At 45.0% G+C, this 16,797-nt stretch overlaps 1 protein-coding gene across 5 annotated transcripts in view; it reads right to left on the bottom strand.

The window, feature by feature from the left end:
* PRICKLE1 (prickle planar cell polarity protein 1) overlaps positions 1-16,797 on the bottom strand; it is a 100,635-nt gene that overhangs the window by 17,118 nt on the left and 66,720 nt on the right. The window contains exon 1 of one of the 5 annotated variants that reach the window (XM_057702473.1): positions 3,207-3,538. The exons of 3 other annotated variants lie outside the window; for them this stretch is intronic. The gene's annotated coding sequence lies outside the window, so the exon portion shown is untranslated. Of the gene's footprint in view, positions 1-1,818; positions 1,928-3,206; positions 3,539-16,797 lie in introns of those variants that run through there. One more of the 5 variants, XM_057702474.1, reaches the window with a different exon arrangement.

Below are 16,797 nucleotides of genomic sequence, written 5' to 3'. Positions count from 1 at the left end.
GAACTGCATGGCTCCAGACGCATGACTTTAATTTGCTGCTTTCAATATTCTATAAATTAGGCAACTACAGTTTGAAAAGTTTGTCCAAAAGTATATAGAATCATCATGCTGTGGACAAGGGCTTAAGCATTCCTCCCATAAGCACAGTAATCACTGGTTAAGTAAGATAACACACAGTATGTGCAGGTGTTATTCAAACTGAAAAACTGCCTTATGTGTTTGTTGTGCTATTTTGGCCATTTGGAGATCATTTATTTTCTACTGGGCTGTAGAATAGTTAAGGATTATTATTTTGATTGACCTTGACATATACATAAACGAGCCTTTACTATTTTTCCCTAAAAAGCTTAACAAGTCAACACAGTATATGAAGGTCCAGAGGCAGTAGAGTTGACATTTCAACTCTTTGAAATTGAAAAGGGTCCCCAGGTCACTCCCAACTGGCTGACTGACTTAAGGACTCCTTTTGCTAGACTCCTGAAGCCAGGATTCAAAGAGAAGACACATTCTTCCAAAAAAGCAACAATAGATGACAATGGTAGCACTGAATAACATTTTTAAGAATTACACATCTCAAGCAGAAGACTTTGGACTTAACCCTACAGGCAATGAGAAAGGACAAAAGGCATATAAGTAGAAGGGTGCCACTCCCAGCCTTAAAATTAATATGATAGTGATGGTCAGAAAAAAGAAAAGGAACTTGAGAGCGGCCTATGAGCCCGCTGTCATTAAGAGAGCCTAAACATGGTGGCTTGGGGAGAGAAAGTAAAAGGAACTGATAAGAGAGGGGAAAACTGGGTCAAAGAGAGTTCTGAGTCCAAGGTGGCTGAAAGATGATGCACCAAGATGGAAATACCATATAGGCACGTCAGAAGGGGAGTGTGGATTTCAGAGCACTGAGGAGAATGAGTTCAATCAGATTTGGGTTGAGGTTATAAGTGTACACCAGTTCCGGTATGGTTCCTATTATTCACCATTTTCTTGGACCAAGTTACCCAATCAAATCAAAATCATGCAAATAGAAAACAAAAACTTTCAGCACCTGCCACTGAATATTGATGCCTAAGATCACACCCCTAATTGCAAATACTTTTCCCAATGAAATTCCACTCTAATTCCTATGAGAAGACTGTGGTAGCCTTATAGGATTCCCTAGGAAAAAGTATTCCTTGTGTGCACATGCCCAGGGAAGTTAGAAGTCCTTTGATTACCAAAAATCAGAACAGATACTGATTTGTGAAGTCAGTTGGGCTAACATTCCCTAAGTGTCCCCTGCTGCTAAGTGCCATCCTGTGAGCCACAAGCTGTTTAACAACTTCTTTGTTAAACTGCTTGTTAACAAGGCCTTTGTACACAGAAGACACAGATCACACACACTCATTCAAGAGCTACTCTGATTCAGCCAGGCTAAGTACGCAGGTGGGTTAAAGTTAACTACAGACTAATGTGGTAGTACAGAACCCTGTAACACTTCCATTCTTTTCAACACACACACACACACACACACACCCCATATATATATATATATATATCTCCTAGGTTTATGATGTCCTTAGCTTAAAACTTTAAAAAAGTCAGAGACCTACAAGAGCCATAAATCTTAAAACCACTGAAATCAAGATGTGAATTTCACAGTCAATGACACGAAACTGTCATCTCTCTAGATTTTTCACCCAAAGAGCCCTCAGGCCTATTGTCTGCTAAAGACAATTAAAAAAAAAAAAGTCACGGCCCACGGAGCCCAACCCGATTTTCCCTACCCCGAGAGGAACTACGATAGCTGTAAAATAAAAAGAGAACCAAAGTAGCCGCACATACTGCTTAGGAAGCATGCCTCGACTGAAAGGACTTCACACCAGCAATTCGTGGCATGAGGCCTACGCGCCCTCTGGCCCTTTCTGTGTTTTCCAGGTAAGGCTCCATCCACCTCCTACGTTTTCCGACAGCTGAGCGGCCCGCCAAGGCACCACACCGCCGCCAAGAAGCTATCCATTCTTCCAAGAGGAAATGGGGGACTCCGCAGGGTTTCCAAGCATTCTCATTTCACGCACAAATACATTCCACGACAGGAAGACAGCCTGCTTAACAAGACGAGGAAACACGACGGCAGAGCCTGGTCCTGTGCCAGGGCGGCGCGCTGGGGGCCGGGTTATCTGGCTGCAAACTGGTCTGCGAGGAGATTCACCCGAAAAGCGGGCTGCCGTGTGAGGCCCTGTCCCAACGCACTCCTTATGTTCCGTGATGGGCGGCGGGGATGCAGAGATCTCCTCAACATGGTGTTCAAGCCTCCTATTGATGTCTTTCCATTTCCATGCTCCACGGCGGCCCAAGGAAACGGCAGCCAGACCTGACTCCAATGTACACACAGACTCGGGTTTCACCCCGTCACCTGTTGGCTCCCGAACAACACGCCTCTTTGTGGAACGTGCAGCCCTCACTCGAAACAAGTTTCCAGAGAAAACACTTCAAGAAAGTGTTTGAGGAGTCACACGGCTGGAGTTGTGAAAACAAATTCCACACATAGCCTGACTTATACTGACACAGATGAATGCGAAAACCCGGGCTTTTAAAAAAAAAAAAAAAAAAAAAAAGCCGCGGGGAGGGGAGGCGGAGAGAAAAAGGACGTCGCCGTCCTTCGGGAAGACCCGGCGGGCGCATTCGGGAAGACCCGGCGGGCGCATTCGGGACGGGTCTCGGGTGCGGGGCCGCCGCGCTCGGCCGCGCGCGCCTCGGGGAGACGCGGGGAGCCGCAGCCCGCGCGCCCCCGGGCCCCGCGAGGGCCCCGGCCGCGCCGCGCTGGCTGCTCGGGCCACCAGGGGGCGCCCGGGCCGCGGGGCCGACTCGGCCCCCGGCGCCTCCGCCTCCGCGGCCGCCCGCACCCGGACGCCGAGCTCCAGACTCCGCGGCGGGGAGAGGAGTCCCCCTCGGCGCCGGCGCCAGGCCCGCGGGGGCCGCCCCGCGACCCCGGGGGCCTTCAGGGCCCCCCTCACCCGCCTCCAGAGAGGGCCCCGCGCCGCCCTGAGCGCAGCGTCACCTCGCGGGGACCGCGCTCGCCCCGCGGCTGGACGGCGGCACCCAGTGGCCGCAGGTCCCCGCGTCTCCCCCCAGCTTCCCACGCGACGTGTCCCCCACCACCACAGCCTCGGCGCACAGCCCCTGCCGCCCGGCTGCCGTCGAGCCCCGGGACGCGGACGGCGGCTCCCCACCTGCGGCCGCGAGGCCGGACGCGGCCTGCAGCCCCTCGGCGGAGCCCTCGGCGCGCCCTCGCCTGCCCCCAGCTTCGCGACCGACCGAGGCGGGGGGCTCGCGGAGGAACACAGGGCCCCCGCGCCCACCTACGTGCGGAGAAGACCCCAGCAGGGCCGAGGCGGAGGCGCGGGGGCCCCGTCGCGGCGCCGGGCCGGCCCCGCCCCCGCCGTGACGCGCTCTCCGCGGCCCGGGCCCACGCGGGCCCCGTCTCGGCGCAGCGCGGCGCTTCTACGCGCGGCCGCCAGCTAACCTGCCGTGGGGGGGCCCGGCAAGAGGCCCCCCACCCCAGCTCTCCGGAGACCCTCCGTCCCCGCCGACGCCGCTCCCCGGCGTTTGAGGCGCCTAGCCCGGGCCACGGCATCCCCCACGCCCCGGCCCCGCGTCTCTCCAGGAGCCTCCACCGCGGAAAGAAAACCCGTCTCCCCTCGGCCCTGGGCCGGCGATCTCCGAAAGTAACCAGAGCCCGCATTAAAAAAAAAAAAAAAAAGTAACCGTTTCGCTTCCTGCCGGTCCCACCCTCCTGGCGGCGCTGCGGACCGGCCGGCGGGCGTGCGCTCCCCGCCCTGCTCCGCTCCCGGCTCCCGGCTCCCGTCCGCAGGAGGCGTCTCCCCGGCCTGATCTCGCTGCCACCCGCTTTCCAGGAACTGTCCCTGCTGGCCGTGCCCCTGGCACGTCTCCACGAGGTCCCGCGCTCACGCTGCTCCTCGAAAAGTGACCCACCCACTTGGCCAGCCTCGTGGCTCCAGCACGTACCTCGGTGCGCCCGCTCCATTCCCCGGAGCCCTCGGGAGTGAGCGGCTGAGATGCACACACCCCGGGACGCTTATGTAAACGTCCCCCTCCCGCAGGTGCACGCGCGGGCCACAAAACGCTGGGAGCATATGCAAGGCCACCTCTTAAAGAAATCATCTCCACCCTGCCCATAACAATGATGTCAGCAAATGGCACGTTTAACCGAATTCTCACTTGGAAGGGCTCATTAACATATGAATTCTCCTCTTAGGACTTTTCTTGCATTTCGGAGAGATTCCTACTGCTTAGCGCAGGAGATTTATTTTTATCAGTAAATAACAGCAAAAGAAAAGGAACCAGGTCACGGGATGCACGCCATCAAGTACATGAAGAAGAGTTTTTCTAAGTAGGTTAAGTGGATATCATTATTCAAACACAAGAAGTATGCTCATACTCAAGGCTAATCTTGCTTCTGAGCTACTTCTAGGTACACTAAGAGAAAGTGAAGCTTGGCATTAGTTGTCTACAGAAAGGACCAAGAGGAGCAAAAACGGGACCCCAAAGCAAGCCCAGAAAGAATCGATAGATTAATAAACCCCAGCAGAGGACTAAATCTCTTGAGATCGACAAATTTTAATTTCTACAACAGCGTCTTTATCTCAAGGTGATAAGATGCCAAAGGGAGAGAAAAAGATGCAATATTTAAGAGCTTCATTAGTTATAAAATGCATGTAAATAAAAGCAACTTAAAAATCGTCACCAGTTCCTTGGGTATCCTACCTCTTTTTTCAGGTTATATTAAAAAAAGAAAAATCCTTAACCCATCAGGATTCCTAGGGAGTGATTTGCAACATATATGTTTCTACAGTATACAGAACAATAGCCCATTGTAACTGTGATTTAAAAATACACAAAGAAGTTACCATAAATAGAGCAGTCAAGTAAATAACTCCGGCCAATTTCTGTTATCTCTGCTGCAAAGCAAGGCAGCTAAGAAGTTGTTTTTTTGGTGGGTTTTTTTTTTTTTTTTTGGGTTACTTTTTTAAAGTGGCAGAGACCAAGGTGGGGGGGGATGTTGGCTTGGCTGGTAGACTAGACTAGCTTGGAAACACAGATTTAGACAACAGGATTTGTAATTTAAATAGACTTTCTGTTGGCAAATCTAGACTACAATTTTGAAGACAGTTCCCAAACAGTTCTAATATAGTACTCCTCTAGCCTTCAGGTTCTGTGAGGATTTGTGAGAGGGTGGGGGTGGACTTCAAAGGTGACCACTTTCCTCTGCAGAGCTGTGAAATTAACCATGAATACCTAGGTCAGATTTCCTTTTTCCTATTTCACTCTGTTTGGACTTTCTCAGGGAAGTCATCGACTGACAATGTGCATTCCGTAACTGATTTAAATCACACCCTGAACTATCATATCATTATAATAAAGGGAGTATCAGCACGCCAATGCCTTAAGCCAGGTGGATCCTTTTTGAAAGCTTTTTATGGAAAGCTACACTTGAGCCGAGGCCCCAGAACCCTCCATAGCAACACTTAACCAGTATTAAATGTCAGCCACTGTAAGTATGCTTCCTCTTAGGCAGTTACTTGTAAATCCTGTTTGTTACATTTTCAACAGGTACTGTCAGCTTTATTGCCTATTGTGTTTTCAGTGATGAAGCAGTTTGGAGACAGTTAAAAGCTTCCTACTAAAGTTCAATCTGAATGAAACAGACCTTAGTCCAGTCTGAAAGGCATTGTTATTGTCAAGGGTGAATTTATGCAGGATGGAGAGCAAGGCCCCCCAACCAGCATCCTTTTGTTTCAGCCAGGAGGAATATTCATTGCTTACAGATCACACTTTCGGGGAGGCTGAGAAAGGAAGCCCAGAAATTCACAGGACTTGGTTCCCTCTTGTGATCCTGGTTTCTGCCCTACTCACTCAGAGAGGCCTCTTCCAACTCCCCATCTGAAATATCACATCCTCCCCCCCACCCCCCATTTGTGCTGTTGTCTTCATAGCACTTTGCTTGACTTTATATGTCTGTTTGTTGACACGTGCTGTCTTTCTTCTCCCTTAGAAGGTGGAGACTTCGGGGATTCGTTACTTATTCTCAGCACTGAGATTCATGCCTGGCACTTAGCAGACAAGTTCAATAAACACAAGTTGAATGAATGATTTTTGGACATTCTTCCCAGGCCCTTACAGCCATACCACACTTGAACAAGGAACTCTGTTTCTAACCTGAGGCCAAACTGAACTCCAATGTCCTAATGGAGGCGATTAAGATAGAAAGACAGAAAAATGCCAAAGGCAGAGAAATAAAGAGGGGGCATTTTGGTTGTCAAATACCAGTCAGCTTTATTGGGTCTGGAAGAAAAAGATAAACGTACAAGATATAAAGCTCACCTGGGTTCTATTCCTTGGTTCCCCTATGATTTGTATATAATGACCTTGAGGTTTTTTCTGCTCCTTGTTTCTGTTTTTTCATTTGTAAAACAGACCTGCTTTCCAGTTTTACTTTTTTTTTTTTTTTTTTTTTTGGCACACGGGCTTAGTTGCTCCGTGGCATGTGGGATCTTCCTGGAGCTGGGATCGAACCCGTGACCTCTGCATTGTCAGGTGGATTCTTAACCACTGCGCCACCTAGGAAGCCCTGCTCTCCAGTTTTAAGAGTAAGAGTTGCCCTTGGTCTCAGACATTTGGAAGGAATTGTAACTAAAAGCAGGTCAACTAGGAAGAGTCTATTTAAATGATGGGATGTCTAAGTTTCTGAATAGAAAAGAGAGATCAAGGCTCTAAAATATCATCCAATGATGTTTCACTCACTAAATTGGAGGGGCAGTTGGCATATGCCACGTTAACTAGCATGACAGTTTTAGTCTTCAGGACAGCAACTGGGTAGTTCTGACTATGCAGTGATTGGTAACTAAAAGAATCTTAACACCTGTAACATAGGATTCAATTTCTAATGAAAATAAAATGGCTTAAAAAATGAATCACATAGGACTTCCCTGGCAGTTCAGTGGTTAAGACTCTGTGCTTCCAATGCCGGGGCTCGGGTTCCATCCCTGGTCAGGGAACTAAGATCCCACATGCCATGTGGTGTGGCAAAAATCAATCAATCAACCAATCAAATAAAATAAAATCACAGAATCAGGCAATGTCAGAGTTGACAACGTGTAGGAACCTATATCTTGTCCAGAAAAAGAAACCGAGATCCAGAAGCAAAAATCACAATCACAGTTCTTCATGTTTCTTACCAAATTTGTTACCACTTAAAAGTTTATGTAAACTGTTTTACTTTCTTGTTAATTTTCAACATTTGTGTTGTATCTCTGACAGGGCAGTACATCCTGGCGTGTCAGTGAACACGTGCAGATTCTAGCCTTAGCTGAGTCCTTAGCAACCCCAGGGAAGGGCCCCAAGGCAGATATCAGCTCTTCCCAGAGTTAACAGGCTTGATGGTGTTTTATAATAGGTTGCAGTTTCTCTGGGTCTCCAATTACTTTCTTTCCCCCTTTGATTATATTTAAAGCAATGTGATTAGAGAGCACTGGTTCTTTCACATTTTCTACACCCAGTCCCTCTTTAGATTTACTACTCCAATCCTCCCTGCCACCCGGCCCTTCCCCCAACTCCCACCTCCTTTGTGAGTGAGGTAAATCCTCCCTGCAGAGGACCCAGATGCACTGGGTTTGGAGTCTATTCTCCGTCAATTACTAGGCTCTTGTGACACTGGGATAAATCACTTCACCAAGGTATTGAGGTTTTTTTTTGTTTTTGTTTTTTCATTTCTAAAGATGCTAGTGTTTGGGCGAGGTCAGTGGTTAGAACTTTTGAGGAGGGAACACAGTCCATTTTTCAACTTGATAAAAATAGGAATCAATATTGAAACTGATGAAAGTAAAACCACTCTGTTGAAGCTCTGGGTTGGTTTCTTCCCAATCCGCTCCCACAACTATCTCCCCAAACCCACTCTTCCAACGTGGGCCTCAGGCTCCTCCATCTCAAACTAGATGCTCCCAGAGGCTCCACCAGTTATAATTTTTTTTGAGTCTCTTAAAATTTGATAGTTGGTTGTGACACTGATACCAAGCAGGTGTCTTGAGTCTACAGCCCAGGCTGGGTGGGAGAATATGGGGTCCGGTCCTTCCATCTGACTCTTGCTCAGGGTTATGACTTATAGTAAAATCCGACAACCATCTTTGCTTACACCACCCCTCTCTCTCAACTGCTCTGAAACAGTAGCCCTTCCCTATGGCAGGAAATGTTTCTTTCTGTGGACAGATAATGAAATCAGTATTCAAACACCTTAAGTTCTTCAACATTCCCCACTCCTGTAGATCTGCGGTTTAACACAAACATACTTCAGACTTCACTGCTGAAAAACTGCCAGAATGGTAAGAAATTGAGTAAATCTTCCAATAACTATTGAGAGATCTATAGGTGGAAAGATGTCCAAGATAATATTAAGATACAAATCTCAATATATCGTATGTTACATATTGTTATACATCATTATAACTAATAATATATGGGCTAGCGTATGTATGGCAAAACTGTCTAGAGGAATATAAATACCAAACCATTAATATGATTTCTAGGGAATGGGAGATGACAGGAAACTACCACTTTTGAATTTACAGTTGACCCTTGAACAACACGGGAGTTAATCTGTGTATAACTCCCTATCCTTGGTTCCTCTGCATCTGAAGATTCAACCAACCAGAGACAGTGCAGTATTTACTACTGAAAAGCATTAGAGTATAAGTGGACCTGTGCAGTTTCAAACCTGTGTTGTTCAAGGGTCAACTGTATATTCGTAAAATAAATGTACTTTTGTATCTTCACGTTACTTACAGCCTTTTTCTTTTTATAACGATCATATAAAAATTTTGTTAATGGTTTAAAGAACATCAAAGAAAATATTCTACAATATTAATATAAGGAGGAAAAGCTCAGAAGCAGAAAGTGACTTTCTTGATTTATTGGTTGATATGGGAAGATATATGAATGCATAATCCCTCCCTGTGCTACCTTCCGCTCAGTCACAAATGTCAAGGGTGAAATCTCTGCTGCATTGTGTATAATACTTTGGGAAGGGGGTGTCACCAGTCCCACAGTTCCATGAGGCCAGACATATGAGAACAGGAGCTGCCCCAGCTAATGCCTCATGAATCCATCCATTGATCTACTGATAGATTCTTTGGTTGAATCAAAATATACTTGTCGAAGGGCAGCACTATTAGACCTAGACCCTCCCCTTAACTTAAAGAATTCATAGTTACATTTCATATGCTATTTATATCTTAATAAAATAGCAGGCACAGAAAAATACACAAGATGAGTGGGGAAAACAAACAATTCGTCTACTTTTCTAAAATACATGACAAACCATGATATGTTGTGATTATACTACAGTTGAGGTGTGGTTAAAATTCTAATATAGGAATAAGAGGAAACATTGATCAATCAGTTCTGGTTAGAAGGTGGGGTGACGTCCGAGCTGGGCCTGTAAGGATCTGAAGTAGTTGATCAGGGCAATGAGTGGACTTGGGTGTAGGAACCAGGGCCCAGGTTGAGCTAGTCAAGGCTGAGGGACAAAACCATCAGCAGCCCTTAGTAAACCCATGATGACATGATGGGAGGACAGAAGCACAGCGGGGGAGGCAGGACCAGGCTCTATGACTGCCAGGACGCCTTGGCCATTCCAGGGACTACGGGGAGCCACAGAGGCTTGAAGAAGAGTGACGTGACTGTATCTTTGCCCTCATTAGAAAGAGAGCAGGGAGAACAATGCAGGGAAACCAGATGCGAAGAGTCCAGAAGCTGCTCTAGGAGTTAAGGGCAGACAACACAAGACAGTGCATCTGAGGGCGTGATTTCTGAGGGCGGACAGACTGGACTGCGGTGGCCCAGTGTGTATGATGAGAGCTGGGGGGGCGGGGCAGATGGGGGCTGACATTCGTAAAGGAGTCAGCACTCCCACAGTTTACTGGAAAGATAACCAACGGTTTAGCCCTGATGTGGGCTCCAGCTTAAAACTGCAGACATTTCTCACTGCCCATGGGAGACAAACTCAAGGTAACCCGAAGTATTTACATTTCTAAACTGAAACTTTATCTTCCTGTTGGAACCCACCCTTAAAATATAGCATTGGCATCCTCCCGTGTTGAAGAGCTCAGAGTCCACCACCATGAAGGAAACAGGCCACGTGACTTTCAGGTTGGAAGATAATCTATGTACAAGAACTACCCAACCAATCCCGCTGCGGAGATGAAATGACAGTGGAACCTTAGTGTGTTACATGGGGTCTACAATCTAGCAGTTAGTGTTCTGCACAAAACACCTACATAATAAGTATTGCTTTATCTTAAATTTTAAAACTGTAGAATATTTGCTGCTTTACTTCATGAACTACATGCTCAAAGCTATTTCGCCCGCCTGTGTATTTTCTTACGCTATTAAAACGCTCCACTACCTAAGATGGTTGATTCTCCACAAGGAAGAACTGGGCCAATTAAGGCAGGCCAGCTTTTAACAGTTACTGTGCGCTAATCAATGCATTCTTACAGAGGTGTCAGCAAAAAATTATTTCAAGCAGTCTCTTGCCAAAAAGAAAAAGGTCAGCCAAGATGTCCATAACATTTCTTTATCTTATCTAAGGTCCCAAGTCCCTTTCTGCAACTGTGGGGATTTAAAGAAAGTGATTTTGTAGTGGGGACTGGTTTACAAGTTTTAATTAGATTGTGCCAGGGCCAAAAGTTAGAATTAGTATTGTTCTATTTGATCAAATCATACAGCTCTAGATAAGTAACTGTCTTTTGAGGAAGGTTACTTTTAATATTTCCTTTCTCCTTTATGCTTGGAGCTGTCGTCTCTTCAGCATTGTATTTGCATTGAATTATAGAGGCGCTAAGGGCAGGGATCTTGCCTGTTTTGTTTAGTGATGGATCTACCCCAAGTGATAGATCCACAGGCCTGGCCCATTAGGTACTTTGCCTACTACATAGAGAATTCTCAGTGGATATTTGCTGAGTGGCCAATGACTGTCTGCTTCACATTTGACCCTCCACAGACCCTGACTCAGACCTTGTTACGCACTATTTATATCTCAATTATCAATCTACTGATTCTGTTTTTCTTTATTTTTATTTGGATAAAAAAAGTGAGTCAACTAATTCAGGGTTCAATTTGCCAGCTTTAATATTTAAAGGAACCTCATCAAATTTATCATTTAAGTTACTTATTCTTTTTGGCATATAAGATCTGATATGAACTCAAAATTGGTTACACTGAAACCTCTTTAGAAAGCTCAAACTGCTAAATCATGTGCTCCAAGCACCTCCAGGACAATAGCCTCCTTTCTTCTCTATTCCCAGTTTGTTTCTGGTACTACCAGTACTCCCAGTAAGCCAGACACCTGACCACCACAGGTGCCTCCTTCGCGGGGCGCCCTCCTTCTTGCCTGCTTTCAGCCAGTTACTTATCAGATCTTTGTATCTTTTCCATTTTCTCTGTTGATCTGCATATCCCTCTCCCACCCCTAAGGCTGCCACCTGCCCATCTGCCCCATCCTGGGATGCTACACCAGCCTAACATCGCCTTGGGGCTTCTCTTCCCTTCACTCATTCTCCTTCACTTGACCACCACAAAGCTAATTCCCCTACTTTAAAAATCCCTTTCTCAGTTTTCCCAGCACCTCCATGGGATAAATGAAGGTCCTCCATTTCCAGCCCCGTTGATCCCTCCCAACCGTATCTCCATCCTTTGTCATACCTTACCTTTGGCTCCAGAACTGGTGGTTTCTAAGCATACCTTGTTGTCTCATGACCTCTGCCTAATCTTGCTGCTTCCTCTTCTTGCAACTGTCTAGCCACTCACTTTTTGTGGCCAAAAAGTTCATTTGGGTTTTTCATAAGATGGTATGGAAAAATGTGAACAAACTTTTTGGCCAACCCAATATTTGCCTGGCTAACTCTCACTTCAGGACTTAATTTGGGATGGGTCCAGGAATGTTCCCTGAGCAAAGGTTTCTACGCTGCACTTCCATTGCTCCAAGACCCTCCATCAGCCTCAAGATTCCTATCCACCAAAATTACTGCCTATTTTCAATGAGAGATTCTATTAACTCAAGTGATGTGTTTCTCTTCCTCCGTGCACGCAGCTTCGGGGTAACCCAAAGGCTCAAACTTTCCACCCAGCAGCTACACCAATAAAGATGGGCTACAGTCACTATTCTGGTTAATGTTGGTGATTGGGAGAGATGTATTTTGAGAAACAGACCTTCTGGTGTTTCTAGTTCATTCAAGGCGGGCTTCCCAAACAAAATGCAGTGACATCATGCCATGATGATCATGGCGAGGAAGCTGTCTGTCAGGGATAAAAGTGCAGTCTGGGTGGATCTGGAGGCTACAAGCATCCTGAGTGTCCTTTGGGGAAAGGGAGTGCTGCCTCAGAGCAGGCCATCGAGTACCTGGTACAGGGCCTTCCTTTCAATGAACATGCGGTGACCTAGACGGGGGGGTGGGATCAGTATAGAATGAGGAGTCAGGTATGTACGCGAGTTGTGCGTCATTTTGGACATATATTTATGTTACTGCATTTTATTTGGTGATATACTAAGAATATAATAATGCCAAGTGAACCTCCCTCACTATTATTATTTTTTTTACTGTTCATATTATTGTGTAGCCATAACTTATGGTGCACTTGTATGCTAGGCCTTGTGCTAAATCCTATACAAAAATCCTTATAACAACATGATAAGGTAGATCTTACATTCCTCATTTTACAAATGAGACAAGTAAGGTAAGTTCCTTAGTTATCTAATCATCAGCTACTTAGCACAAGAGCCTCGATTCAGAACCAGGTCCAACATTGAAACCTATAGTCTTAAACCAGTACGTTATTTGCTTTTAAAGCAGAACTTCTTACAGAGAGCAAAATAAAATGCTTTGCTTTCCCCAACCTGTCGCTCGGTGATATCACCAGAAAGTAGGAAGGATAACTCTAGAAGTTTCATACCACATTATTTCACCTAGAAATGAAGCGATGACTGTCTGCCTTACCAAAGGGCACTCAGTGAAAGGAGCAGGATCACCCCCAGCCCCCAATCCTGGGGATGCTCAGACAAATGTGACTCTTCGGAGCGCTGGGAAGCAGTTCACTGCACCATTTTAATTGCTGTAGATACAAAATCATTTATTGTCCAGATACGACAAAACTGGCCTGTATTTGAAATCATTTATATAACAGTTGCTCTGATGCAACTCCTCGTCACTGCAGTATCAGGGCGTGCTAAGCTCCTACTCAAGTAAGGGTATCACTCTTGGGTGGGTTCAGAAGCCCATCCATCAGCTCCTCCACTCAGAGGCAGATTATGCCGAACAAAGGGCAAACCATAAGAATGGTTTGGTTTATAGCTCATGTGTGACCCGTTCTACTGAACGCATCTCACATGACATCCTGGAGGCAAAAGGCACTGCAGCAATAATGCAGCCATTAATAAGCCTGTCAGACAAAATTGATTACAGCTCGACTCCCAGGACCATAATACATTATTATCATTATTTTACTAAGGTCCTTCAGTTCAGTTGCAGCAAATGAAAAAAACAAAAGACAACCGAATTAATAGTCTGTCTGGCAGCATTTCTTGGCAACTGTAATTGCCAATATGTCCCCCAACAAAAATTTGTTGCAGATGAGCTCAAATAATAGGAAACCATTAAGACTCATAATAATATCACACAGGCTTGTAAAGACAATCTGCTTCTTCCTGAAGGGCACACATTTTTTACTTAACACAAACTCTAGTTCCAATTTAAAATCGCTGACTGCATTGTTGCTTATGTAATAGGACAAACCACGTGTCTATTATCGACCATTTCTGAAGTTTCTAGCTTCTCTTTCAATAGATTCTAACAAAATTCCAGGAATCTCTGAAATGCTTCTCTCCACCTTTTGGAAAGGTATGTTTGGGAGGGAGTAGTTATTTAGCGAAGACTGAAAGCATCATTAGAAAAACAGTTTTATGACATATGCTTTTAGCATCTAGAGAGTCAAACATTTTTTTGAAAGAATCCAACGACATGGTTAGATAACCTCTTCAAACGGAGCCACCATTCAAAAGATAAAAGAGGAGGGCCAATTCCTGCACAAGCAACATTTCTGATCATCTTCTTGTCTTTCTAAGAACCTTTACAGTGACCTTCCCGAACATATAACTATCTGATTCCTAAGAACACCGTTCATGAAGTGCAGCATTTTTTTTCCCCGCACAATCAGGCAAATTAAAAGCTACAGAAAAATGCTTGTCACTCCACAGAAAAATGTTTCTCATGCCTAACGGAGTTCTTAGGGAGAATAAATGTGATGTTCACATACATAAATTCTTTGGATCCTTGAAAACTGGTAACGGGAACATCTATGCATTTTGACGCTATTGCTGTGTAATAAAAACTTTAATTTGTAGTGGAATTATAAGGGGGAAAAGAATTCAAGATGATCACTAGTGTGCTAACTAGGCTATGAATTTTGTGTGCATTGTGAAGCAAATATTCACTTTCACCGTTAACAGTGCGAGGACAAATCAGGAAAAACTGGGCTGGGGCCTCCGCCACGTTACTCTGAGAAGCCGGCCAACAGGTACGGCAGCTACGACCCTCACTAGGTAGATTCTTGGTGGCAGTTTTTGTTCTGAGTAGGTGAGGAACTGACAGTTAATTTAAAAACTGGCTTGGGAATGAATGGACATTTATGGTTCTGTTTTTTTTTCCCCCAGAGGCTTTTTATCTTTTAGATGGTTCTTAAAGGGGAAATACAGAGGCGCCTTACCCAAGGTACTTAATAGGTATGATTTTTTTTTTTTTTTTAAGTATTTGCTTCTCTGCTCCTTTATACTTCCAACTAGCAGGAACTCACATTTTACACTGGAATGTATTTTTAGGGCAGATGGGGAAAAAGGGCCAAGTTTCAGATGGCTCTTTTCTCTATTTCTCTCCTTCACTGTAAGGTTTTCTTTAGGGAGCTTTCAGTCTTAGGTTTCCACAACCTCCTAATGCAAAACAGGCTAAGACAGCAGTGAATGTAACAAAATCACATGTTGCTTTGCTTTCCTTTATTTGAGGAGGAAAAATCCAGCTTACAAAAAGAGTATGCAAATTTAGCAGTCCACTGAAATTAAAGATGTTTTAAAGGTTTCTTAACCCCAGTCTTGGCCATCTTTGTAATATTTTAAAATATAAATTGAAACATATGATTGTGATAAACTGATTTTACTTAGAAGCAAAGAGAAGATGCTATGACCGTGGATAATAGTTTACAAAATTAATTTTGACTTATGGGGCAATCTGAATATTTTCACCTCTGCCAAATAAGCCACACACACACACACACACACACACACATGCACACACACACAATTAACTGTAAGGGTTTCCTTGTGAAATCGACACTAGTGCGTTCTGAATCCTGGATTAACAATCTATATCTGGGTTTCCACAGAGTTGCATAAATTATTCAGAAATGTTATGGCTCAATCCAGCTGTCAAAGAGATGAGCCTCTGACAACACTTCACACCTGTCACTAAGTCCCGGGCTTAGTGACACACACCTGGATGAGCATGTCCAGACTTCCCTCACACTCGTTTTACACAAGGAGATAGACTCAGTGCAGTGCTGGGTACTAAAGAAATTAAGACACACGCTAAAATCCCTGGAATTTTCCCAAGTAGACTATCACAATACAGATCTTAACTAAAGTAATCCCAGAAAAGAGCACAGACCTTACAAAACCTTCACAAGAGACGGTCTATTTAGAGCTCTTCCACGTAACACATACACAAAAAAACAATTAAGGGCCACAGACTTCCATATGTTCTAAGGAAAGCACCATCCAACCCAAAACAAACAAACAAGTAACAAATGATGAAAGCTGATTTTTCTTCTAGGTCTTACAGTCGTAGGAAATGTGCATGTCCAAAATAAATTCTCATCAGAATATTCCCAGCTGTTGGGGCAATTCTCAGCTGTGGAAATCTTTATCCCCACACCTTCTTCCTTCCCTAACGCAATTCACATAATAAAGGGATGAAGCCTAGGTCAAGTTGGAGACTCCCACATTCTCCAGAAATCCCTTCCTGTGGTCCTCCCATCAACAATCTGCATGTAATTCAAAAGGGGGTCCTGGTTATTTAATTGACAAAGGGGGTTCTTGGGGAAAAGAGGTTTGACACAAACATCTAGTTTAAATTTTACATCTGTGGCAAAAACAAAACAAAATCCCACTTCCTAATTAAAATCATACATGGATTTTAGAAGTTCTAAATGACCCTCACACTGCAGTATTAGTTCTGCTGACGGTTTGTAAAAAAGGGAAATGAGATGCAAAGAAAAGTGGGGTCCTAGGAAAAGCCTATGTCATAAAATATGAGGGTGCTTAAAAAGCAGGGGATGTTAAAAGTGGAACACAGATTTTGAAAACAGAGCCAGAGGCGCCTCTCCTGGACAGGAGTCCTGGGAGTGGTCCCAGGAAAGGAAACTTCTTGTTCAGGGAAATGCAGCGGGCAGAGTACAGGAAAATTGCTTAGTTATAATTCAAGGGTCTTTAAGAATATTCTGATGATGAACGAAAGTGTACCTGCCTCCCAAATGGGCACATTGGGGCAGAAAGTCTGAACGGAACTTGGGTCACACTGAACCAATTCCACAGATGGGCTACTTCTCCCTGCTGGTGACATCCAAACGTGGTAAGTACATCAGGGAACAATGCTGAGGCAAACTGGGCTGTGTTGAAAATAATGAGGTGTGTACGAGGGTGAGTCA

Source organism: Hippopotamus amphibius, chromosome 12 (genome assembly GCF_030028045.1).
Source record: "Hippopotamus amphibius kiboko isolate mHipAmp2 chromosome 12, mHipAmp2.hap2, whole genome shotgun sequence".
In the NCBI taxonomy this organism is placed as follows: Eukaryota; Metazoa; Chordata; class Mammalia; order Artiodactyla; family Hippopotamidae; genus Hippopotamus; species Hippopotamus amphibius.
Note: the sequence above shows the minus strand (reverse complement) of the source record. Positions and strands in the feature narration are given on the sequence as shown.